A 10,323-nucleotide genomic window follows, 5' to 3' on the forward strand; every position below is an offset into this window, starting at 1 on the left:
ACTTTCATTCTCCACCAGCTCCTGTCCACTAGGCAGCTATGACATCTGCATGAGCCAGGGGCCTTCTCTTTGAAAGGAGCCCTTAGAAAAGTACCTTGGCAGAGAGTTTGGTGATGTGGCCAGAAAGAACCAGATTGTACTAGAAGAGCCTGGATGCAGTGCTCCTATTACCTTCCAGCCTTAGGAGCAGGCAGATTGGGTGGGGTTCAGTGAAGCCATGGAGAGGGAAAATTAGGTGAGTAGAGCAACTCCCCTCTGCAGGCACCATGACAGCTCAGGAGTTTTCGAATATTCTCCAAATAAAATATGTTTTAGGTACTTTTAAAACACCAGCAAAGGGTCATTTACAAAGCAAAATCACAAGGAAGTTTAAAGGCGCTGATTTTAAAAAGTTAGCAGTTACAACAAAGGTTTTAAAAGTTCAGTTCTCTTCCACATACCTTACCAGATCTAAAAATAATATGAAGAAGTTATTTAATGTGGCTAAGTGAAATGTTAATACCATCTACCTCCTAGTCATAAAGAAATGGTTTTGGGGTTAAATCTCTATTCTGGCAAACACGGTGCTGTAACAGTGAGCGTCCGCACCTTGTAGCGCTGTTCATACTTTCCTGAAACTTCCACATGGATTGAGAAACAAGAAACGTATGTTGGTAAAAATCCAAATATACCTAAAAATAGCAAGTCAATGTAACAAATCTGAGGAACTTACCACTCAGATTTAATAGATACTGTATTTTTGCTATATATGTTTCAGAGCTTTTATTTAAAGAAATAAAATATTAGGTATAGTTGAAATTCTTTGTATCCCCTCTTACGCTATTCCTTCCTTCTCAAGAGGTAGCCCTGTCTAAAGTCAGTGCAATAGTCCGTTCTTGCACTGCTGTGAAGGGTAGTTTATAAAGAAAAGAGTTTTAATTGGCTCACGTTCTGCAGGCTGGATGGGAAGGGTGGTGCCAGCATTTGCTCGGCTTTTCGGGGAGGCCTCAGGAAACTTGCAATCATGGCAGAAGGTGAAGTAGAAGGAGGAATGTCTGACATGATTGGAGCAGAAGGAAGAGAGAAAGTGGGGAAGGGCTATACACTTGTTTAAACAACAAGATCTCTCGGTAACACTATTGCTATGACAATGCTTAGAGGGATGGTGTTAAACCATGAGAAGCGCCCCCATGATCCAGTCAGCTCCTACCAGGCCCCTCCTCCAGCAGTGGGGATTATACAATTCAACCTTAGCTTTGGGCGAGGACACAGATCCAGACCGTATCAGTCAATGTGTATCATATCCAGATTTCATATTTTTGCTACATATATATGTAGCTACAAGTCACTATTGTTTTGTGGATTTTTAATTAACCAAATGGATTCGTGGTATGCAAGCTTCAGTGATAATGCTTTTTTTTCATTCATTCAGCACTCATTTTGAGATCTATCAGGTGGATACTTGTAGACCTAGTTCACTGATTTCTCCTGTCATATAGTATGCCATGTGTGACTCTATCCGATTTGTTCACTTGCCTATTCAAGGGCATTTCCAATTTGACAGTTTCAAGCAATGCGGCCGTGGAGTTACTGGTAGTTAGCTGTCTCCTGGGGCACACATGTGAATGTGCACACTGAGAAGGACTGCTGGCTGGAGAAGGAAGAACTGCTTCATTGGGTATTTTCATTTTCATCTCTGTTATAAACAAATTTCTTTCCAAAGTCATTGCATCAATTTACACACCCATCAGCAAGATTCTGTTTTCAAGTACCTCCCAATATGTGGTATTATGTTTTTTAAAGCATTGCCAGTATAATAAGTGTCAAGAAGTGTCTCTTTAAAGTTAGATCTTCTCATTTTTTTTTTTAGACGGAGTCTTACACTGTCATCCAGGCTGGAGTGCAGTGGCACCATCTCTGCTCACTGAGGTCGCCGCCTCCCAGGTTCAAGCAATTCTCCTGCCTCAGCCTCCTGGGTAGGTGGGATTGCAGGTGCCTGCCGCCACGCCCAGCCAATTTTTTTTTGTATTTTTAGTAAAGATGGGGTTTCACTCTGTTGGTCAGACTGGTCTTGAACTCCTGACCTCAGGTGATCCGCTCACCTCAGCCTCCCAAAGTGCTGGGATTGCAGGTGTGAGCCACCGCGGCTGGCCTATTTTCTCTATTATTAATAAGCATGAACTTTCACGGGAACGGCCATTCTGAGTTTTTCTCCCTGTTAATTGCCTGTTTATAATATTTTATAAACATAATAATTTGCTGATTTCCTTCCTGGATTGTTTGTCATTTTTCCAACCTAAGAAAACAGAAAATCAATGCTTACTATGCAAGTGCAGTTTGGAGAGGGTTTAAGATCACCACCATGAATTCTCCATGCTGCCCCTTGCACTTCTGCTTCCCTCATCGGCCCTTGCTTCCCACCTCCTGATCCCCAGAGCCTGGCTCTATCACCTTCCTTGAGACCTTTGGGACTAATTTTATGACACCCTTTATTCTTGACTATTTTCACAGTCACCGTGAGAATCCCAGGGCCTCCTGAAAACTCCTCACCCTTAGTGACCCAGTCTCCACTCAGCTCCATACATTCCTGCCTTTGACTCAACTTCCTCTCCAATCCTGAAACCTCTGAAACTCATAGTCATCAGCAGTCTCTGATCAGCTCCACCTCTTCTGTGAGCATTTCCTGCTTGTTGCTCCAGTGGAAATGGGCCCCTTGAAGCCCCTGCTTCCCCTGTACCCCTCTCAGGAGTGGCTCTTTTCTCTCCTGTGAGGCCTAGAGGTAGAGCAGGTGTCTTCAGTCCCCTCTGTCCCATCCAGACCATTGCCCCCTTGCCCTTCTGAACCCCTAGCCATGAATTTCATGCTATTGGGCTAAACAAGCCATCATCAAGTCTCAGTCATCTGTGGTCCCCAGGCCACCTCCTGTGTTCCTTCAAGGCTTCAGCTCCCGGCCGCTGTTAACTCTCTCCAATCCAATCTCATGTGACTCTGGGTGACCTAGGTGAATGTTTCCAAAAGCCTGGCCTCCTGGCTACCCAATCTCCTCCCCTCCACCCTGCCATTCATCATTAGTCACCCACTCCCGGGTTACACCTCAGGCCCTGTCATTGCCGAAAACGACATTATCCAGAGTCCTAATTTCAAACACCCCGCTCTTCCCTCCCAGCTCACTCCCTCTTAAACCCACAGGGCCCCACCTATCCTACTGGCTGTCCATCGTCTCTCCTCACGTCCTCACTGCCCTCCCCACCCTTCTTAAACTTCACGTTCACCTCTGCAGGCAACTCTCCAGAGCCTCTCTTGATGATAATTCAGACTCAACCACAGCCTGCGCCTGTGAGCTGAATGTGGCTGGGGACAAGTGCATCTCTGCTGACTGGTCTCATGTTCACAACCACACAGGGGCCTGTGGTGCTCCCCGAGGCAGCACGGCTCATCACCTTCCCAGGTAACTAGGCCTCCTTTCCTTTCTCAGTCTTTCAATACCTTTTACCTCTGCTGATGGCTTTGTTCCCTATTTTACTAAAAAAAAAAAATGGGGAAATCAGAATAAATGTTCCACAAATGTTTGAATCACTTGTGCTGTCCTGTGTCTGTGACTGGACCCTCCAGCCCCGCTCCAGCGAATGTTCCTGATGCTGCATCTCATTGCAGGGGGAAGGGGGGGCTTCTATCTCCTGTGCCCAAGGTCTGGTCCCATCGGACCTGCTGAGGGCGTCACTCCACAAACTTCCCCCCACCCTGCTGCATCATCAAACTGTCCCTTGTCTTCTGGTCATTCCCACCAGCAAAAACCTGTATTGATTTTTCCTGGAAAAAACTCAAAATTGAGGCCAGGCACAGTGGCTCATGCTTGTAATCCCAACAATTTGGGAGGCCGAGGCAGGTGGATTACTTGAGGTCAAGAGTTCGAGACCAGCCTGGGCAACATGTTGAAACCCCTCTCAACAAAAAATACAAAGATTAGCCAGGTTTGGTGGCAGGTGCCTGTAATCCCAGCTACTTGGGAGGCTGAGGCAGGAGAATCTCTTGAACCCAGGAGGTGGAGGAGGCTGAAGTGAGCCGAGATCACACCATTGCACTCCAGCCTGGGTGACAGAGCCAGACTCTGTTTCAAACAAAGAAAACAAAAAAAACTCAAAAGAGTTAGCTGCAATTCTTGCGATTTCCTCTCAATCTCTTTAATGAAGTAATGGTGAAGGAAGAGAAGCCAAGCTTTGTCCCGAAAGCGCCCCCCACGCCTCTGGGACTCCCCTGCCTCCTGCTTTGCCCCGAAAAGGGACCTTCCTTGGGGTGCTGTGTGCGCCACAGTGGGTTTTCTGAACTGCCTACGGGAGGGCCCTAATGTGAGCACCAGTGTTGTAACTGAAGGAGCGTTTTTGTGGCCCAGAATGGCGTGTATAGGGCCAACCCAGTCCTTCCTTTCAGATGTCCCTCACGCTGGCTGGTTTTCTTCCAAATTGGTGCCAATCTAATGATGTTTCCATGCTCAAAATTATGTCCATGGGGCAAATGGGGAGATATTGGTCAAAGCCCACAAAACTTCAGTTAGACGGGAGGAGGAAGCTCAAGAGATCCATCGTATGTCACGTGACTAGAGTCAATAACGATATATAATATATTGAAAATTGCTAAGAGAGTACATGTTAAGTGTTTTCATATAAAAAAGTATGGGAAGTTTTATATGTGTTAAATAGCTTGATTTAGCCATTCCATGATATACGTGTGTATCAAACATCAGTTTGTACACCATACAGATAATACAATTTGTACTTGTCAACTGAGAAATTAAAAGGTGGCCGGGCACGGTGGCTCATGCCTGTAATCCCAGTGCTTTGGGAGGCCGAGGCGGGCGGATCACAAGGTTAGGAGTTCAAGACCAGCCTGACCAACATGGTGAAACCCCATCTCTATTAAAAAAAAAAAGAGCGAGAGAGAGAAATTAAAATGTATGTATACATATCAACTCAAGCCTTCCTGTCTGAGCACTGTTGCGGGCCTGTGGCTGTTGTGTTCTCCCACTTGCTGAGCTGATTTCTCTCCAGGGTAAATGAATCAGTGTGGGTAGATCCATTTCATTTTGCCTCCTAGGCCTATCTGAACCTCTGTGAGGAATGGTTCCGACGTAGGAGTTGCTTTTGTGTTGAATTGGGTTTGTGGCAATGGTGACAGTCCAGTGCTGTTGGAGGTGACGCCACCCTGAGCCAAGAAAGGGTGTGGGGCACTGGTTGTCCACCCATGTTCCATGTTACCATGTGAAAAACACGTAGCTTACGGCGCATGTCAGTATAGCCCGATCTCTTCTTAAAAGAAAACTGGCCACCCACGGTGGCTCACGCCTCTGAGGTGGATCACCTGAGATCAGGAGTTTGAGACCAGCCTGGCCAACGTGGTGAAACCCTGTCTCTATTAAAAATACAAAAATTAGCTGGGCATAGTGGCACACACCTATAATCCCAGCTACCCCAGACACTGAAGCTTGAAAATTGCTTGAACCTAGAGAGGTGGAGGTTGCAGTGAGCCAAGATCACGCCACTGCACTCCAGCCTGGGCAACAAGAGTGAAACTGTCTCAAAAAAAAAAAAAAGAAAAAGAAAAAGGAAAATTATCTGGGAAAAGCAGACCTAAATGCTGAGCACCAACATGTGAGATGTTGTCATCTCAGAGTGTGATGATAAAGACTTTATTTTCTTATTTTTAACTACGATTCCTAATTTTTACAACCAAGGACCCTGTGTTAAAAAGCCCATTAGAAAAATTTCCGGTAATGATCAAGAAAGAACTAGCAAAATAATATAAGAAGCAGCCTAAAGGCTGATCACGGCAAACTTCCCAGGGTCGTAAACATGTGAGAAATGCCAGGCTTTTATTTAGAGGAAGCTAATTTGATTTGGAAGATCCTCGACCTGGTTTGTGAAGTCATCGTCCCTGGGGCCTTATTATGTTCTTTCTGTTCTTAAGAGAGACCTGACCTGAGAGGCACAACTAATAATAGAATTAATATGATAACAGTTTGGATTATTTAGCCTAACAGAAAATTATGGCTTAAAAATGGTCTTTACATTAGTCAAGAGGTTTTAGATGAAGACACTGATCAATTGTTAGCCATTTTCATAGAGACAGAACAAGAAGAAATGGCCCAAAATTCATAAAGGGAGAGCTTAAGAGATCCATGCCAGGGAGGCTCATGAAACACTGGCTATTGATGAACACTGGGCTCCCTCAGTCTACAAGCACTCAGAAGAGGAAACACCATCTGTCGTAGAAGATCTAGGGGACATTTTCCTGAGCCAGGCTGGCCAGAAGCTTCCTTCGAGCTCCAGTCTTGTGATGTCTTGATGAAGGTGTGAACGCACCTAATCCATTCCTGAATGACCTGTCCTGGAACTCGGTGTCTCTATTTTTGGCCAGGCCCAGTCCTGGGAGAGCTGGTGGCCATCTGTGTGATTGGTGGGCTGCCAGAATACCATTCCTGCTGCCAGGTCATGTCTGAGATCCTACCGGGCACCTGTCACATTTTGGTCACCGAGAACTCGATGGGGTGTGAGTGATACACTTAGGGGTTCATTTTTTTTTCTTATGTTCAGGAAGGAATGTTTGCAGATTTTGAGATAACTAGTTTAGAATTTTCTCTCTTAAGGAATTCTTAAGAAAAATTATCCAAAACTTGGAACTAAGGCAAAGCGGAAAGGGGCATGTCCTCTCAGTGTTATGCCGGGACATTGTTTGACAGGCTAACCCAGGAGTTATTTTATTTTGAGGGAGAATATACCTGTATTTAACTTTACGATTTACTAGATGATAAGCCCAAACAGTGAAGTCACATGTTAACTTGTTAATTTCCGTTTCCTAGAAAAGAGAACCAGAAAGGTTGTGGTCTTATTCCTGTGTAGGACATCAACGTGTGTGTGTGTGTGTGTGTGTGTGTGTGTGTGTGTGTGAGACAGAGAGAGAGAGAGAGAGAGAGAGAGAGAGAGAGTGTCATGCTCTTGCTCTGTCATCCAGGATGGAGTGCAGTGGGACAGTTCACAGTTCACTGCAGCCTTGACCTCCCAGGCTCAAGTGATTGTCCCCGCTCAGCATCCCAAGTAGCTAGGACCCAAGGCTGCTCGCCACCTACACCCATTTTTTTTTTTTTTTTTTTTTTTTTTTTTTTTTTTTTTGTAGAGACAGGATTTTGCCATGCTGCCAGGCTGGTCTTGAATTCCTAGGCTCAAGTGATCCACCCACCTCAGCCTCCCGAGCTGGGATTACAGGTGTGCAGCACCGTGCCTGGCCCGGTTTTGTATCTAACCTAGCAGTTCTTCTCACATTCTGTTCTGTTCTTAAATGCTGATGAATTCCACAAATGCTCTTTGATTCCTCTTTACTATCCTACTGGCTTGCTCATTAATGAGTTCAATGTTCATTTTATATTTGTGTGAGAGTCATGTGTTTAGATTTTGGAAACTTAATACTTTACAGGAAGGAGAGGAGACATTAGGGTAATAACTTTAAGAGTGTGACATTGATTCTCCTCTGCCTAAGATGAATATAAGGTCATTCCTTGAAGCAGGAAGATGCATTAGTTCTCAGGTGACCCATCAATAGCCCCTTGGTGAGCAAGAGTTTATTGGATTTTTTCTAACCTTAACAGCTAGCTAAGCAAGGTCTGCCTGGTGGGTTGTGAGTGAAGCCACCCTGAGAAGCCAGGGTGAGAAGGAAGGAATTTTTTTTGAGACAGAGTCTCGCTCTGCTGCCCAGGTTGGAATGCAGTGGTATGATCTCAGCTCACTGCAACCTCCGCCTCCTGAGTTCAAGCAATTCTTAAGTCTCAGCCTCCTCCCGAGTAGCTGGGCATGTGCCACCACGCCTGGCTAAATTTTGTATTTTTAGTGGAGATGGGGTTTTGCCATGTTGGCCAGGCTGGTCTCAAACTCCTGACCTCAGGTGATCCGCCCACCTCTGCCTCCCAAAGTGCTGGGATTACAGGTGTGAGCCGCTGCACTCTGCCTGGAAAGAGGGAATTCTGACTGTTGTGTGACTGAGGTTCTAACAAGAGCCCTGGTGGGGTCAAACAATAAAGAGCCCAGGGTCAAACTGCAGAATCAGATTTCAGCAGGGAAGGAATTCAGGGAGAGACAAGTCCTGGTGCGGTTGCTGGAGAAGGTGGCTGAAGTGGGGTGGGAAGCTCACTGGAGCAGAGGAGTTAAGGCAGAGAGTGGCTGGAAGCCAGAGGAGCCACCTGTGGGGATGCCGAGCTCCTCCCTGATGGTGACAGGCCCTGGGTGGCAACAGGAGCACCTGCCCTGGGCTGCCCGGAGGGAAGTGGAGTGCTTGGGGGAGAGCCAGGCCTCAGCCATGGCCAGAGGGTGGAGGGGTCCCAGGAGGACAAAGGGTGGCAGTGACAGGGAGTCTCTTTTAAATGGAATAGGGGGTAGGAGTTGTGGGGGGCATGTTGCAGATCTCTACAGGGAACCAGGGTCTAGGAGAGAGTGGCAACAAGAGGAAACTTTTTTTTTTTTAAATGAGACAAGGTCTCACTTTGTTGCCCAGCCTGGAGTGCAGTGGGATGTTCATGGCTCACTGCAGCCTCAACCTCCCAGGTTCAAGTGATCCTCCCACCTCAGCCTCCCAAGGAGCTGGGACTATAGGCACCTGTCATCACGCCTTGCTAATTTTAAAATTTTTTTTATAGAGACGGGGTTTCACCACGTTGCCCAGGCTGGCCTTGAACTTGTGGGCTCAAGCCATCCTGCCCACCTCGGCCTTCCAAAGTGCTGGGAGTACAGGTGTGAGCCACTGTGCCAGGCCAGAGCCAACATTTTGGACCAAGCCAGACGATCTCCAGGATGACAGGCGTGAATGGAGGAGGCTGTGAGAGACCCATCCACTGTGAAATTACCTGGTGACAGCACCAGAGGGTCTGAGTGCCTGAGTGAGGTCGCAGCCTATGCTGCCCAAGCCCAAAGGCACAGGGGAGAGCAACCTCAGACACCTGCTTGTAGGGCAGGGACGTCTCCTGCTAAGCATTTTTTTTTAATATACTTTAATTTCTAGGGTATGTGTGCAGATCTTGCAGGACTGCTACATAGGTACACACATGCCATGGTGGTTTGCTGCCTCCACCCCACTGTCACCTACATTAGGTATTTCTCCTAATGTTATCCCTCCCCAATCCCCCAACCCCCTACTATTCCTCCCCTAGCCCCCCACCCCCCAACAGACCCCAATGTGTGATGTTCCCCTCCCTGTGTGCATGTGTTCTCATTGTTCAACACCCACTTATGAGTGAGAACATGCGGGGTTTGGTTTTCTGTTCTTGTGTCAGTTTGCTGAGAATGATGGTTTCTAGATTCATCCATGTCCTTGCAAAGGACATGAACGCATCCTTTTTTATGGCTGCATAATATTCCATGGTGTATATGTGCCACATTTTCCCTGTCCAGTCTATCATCGATGGGCATTTGGGTTGGTTCCAAGTCTTTGCTATTGTAAACAGTGCTGCAATGAACATAAGTGTGCATGTGTCTTTATAATAGAATGATTTATAATCCTTTGGGTATATACCCAGTAATGGGATTGTTGGGTCAAATGGTACTTCTATTTCTAGATCCTTGAGGAATCGCCACACTGTCTTCCACAATGGTTGAACTAATTTACACTCCCACCAACAGTGTAATAGTGTTCCTATTTCTCCACATCCTCTCCAGCATCTGTTGTCTCCAGATTGTTTAATGATCACCATTCTAACTGGCATGAGATGGTATCTCAATGTGGTTTTGATTTGCATTTCTCTAATGTCCAGTGATGATGAGCTTTTTTTCATGTTTGTTCCGTTGGCTGCATAAATGTCTTCTTTTGATAAGTGTCTGTTCATATCCTTTGCCCACTTTTTGATGAGATTGTTTGCTTTTTTCTTGTAAATTTGTTTTAGTTCTAGATTTAAATTTAAATTTGTAGATTCTGGATATTAGCCCTTTGTCAGATGGGTAGATTGCAAAAATTTTTTCCCATTCTGTTGGTTGCCAGTTCACTCTAACGATTGTTTCTTTTGCTGTGCAGAAGCTCTTTAGTTTAATTAGATCCCATTTGTCTATTTTGGCTTTTGTTGCCATTGCTTTTGGTGTTTTAGTCATGAAGTCCTTGCCTATGCCTATGTCCTGAATGGTATTGCCTAGGTTTTCTTCTAGGATTTTTATGGTGTTAGGTCTTATGTTTAAATCTTTAATCCTTCGCTAAGCTTTTCTCTGGAAGAAAAAAGGGAGGATGCGGCTTCCCCTGCCTCGTCAGCCGGCCACTGGGAAAAGCCGAGGGCAACTGACCCACCTGCCCAAGCCAGAGAACGCAACAGCGGTGCCTGCA

The sequence above is a fragment of the Aotus nancymaae genome, unplaced genomic scaffold, assembly GCF_030222135.1.
Source record: "Aotus nancymaae isolate 86718 unplaced genomic scaffold, 86718_ANA_hifiasm-v0.15.2.pri h1tg000022l_1, whole genome shotgun sequence".
Taxonomy (NCBI): Eukaryota; Metazoa; Chordata; class Mammalia; order Primates; family Aotidae; genus Aotus; species Aotus nancymaae.